This window comes from Octodon degus, unplaced genomic scaffold (genome assembly GCF_000260255.1).
Source record: "Octodon degus isolate 3935 unplaced genomic scaffold, OctDeg1.0 scaffold00050, whole genome shotgun sequence".
Classification (NCBI taxonomy): domain Eukaryota; kingdom Metazoa; phylum Chordata; class Mammalia; order Rodentia; family Octodontidae; genus Octodon; species Octodon degus.
The window spans coordinates 3767708-3768519 of record NW_004524626.1 but is presented as its reverse complement, the minus strand read 5'-3'; positions in this window follow the sequence as shown (position 1 = coordinate 3768519).

Sequence of the window (812 nt, the reverse complement as noted above, 5' to 3'; positions counted from 1 at the left end):
AAGGCCTCAAGAAATGAAAAACAGGTACATTACCCTCCCTTTTATCCATGTGTCCTCTTGATCATTCTTTATTCGACTGAATCACTCACCCTCAGCCTTTAATTGTAATTTCCATTTGTACCAGGCAGTCTAAACCTCATCTCTCAGATGTAGGTTACCATAATATATTGTGAATGCTTCTCCAGAGATCGAGTTAATGAAAGCAAGACTAATTTACCCAATCATACTAATGCTAAATAAAGATGACAGTGAGGTCCGAGGACAAAGAAAATACACAGAGAGAAAGAGAGACACAGACAGAGGAGAGAGAACTAGCTAAATCAGTGATTAAGCCAAAGTCAACAAAAGTGAAGGTTTTAAGAACATCACACATGATGACTCACCACAATCAATAGGAATTTTTAAAAACACGTGAGGACAGCATCCTAGATCTGTGCTGTGTTTGAAGTCTTAAGCTCTGTGTCTATCAAAAGTCAACATGAACATGCAAAACTTATGGCTTCTGGTCCCACTAGGACCCATCTAATGAGAGAAAAGCACTGTATCGCCCAACCCTGGACACTGCCCCCCTTATCCACCCTCATCACAGCTTCTTTTCAAACTACAGTTTTTATACCAGTTCACAAAATGCAAGACCTCGGTCTTCTGGTGCATTAGCACTTCATAGAACTGTCTGCTTCTTTGTGCAGGTCTCTATGGCCTATACCTGTGCTTGGTAGCGTGCAGCACACGTGGGGTACTTGTATCATCGGAAGTCTAAAAGGTTTGCTCTCACTGGCTTATGTCCTTCCAGTGGGCCCTCTCGAGTTGTT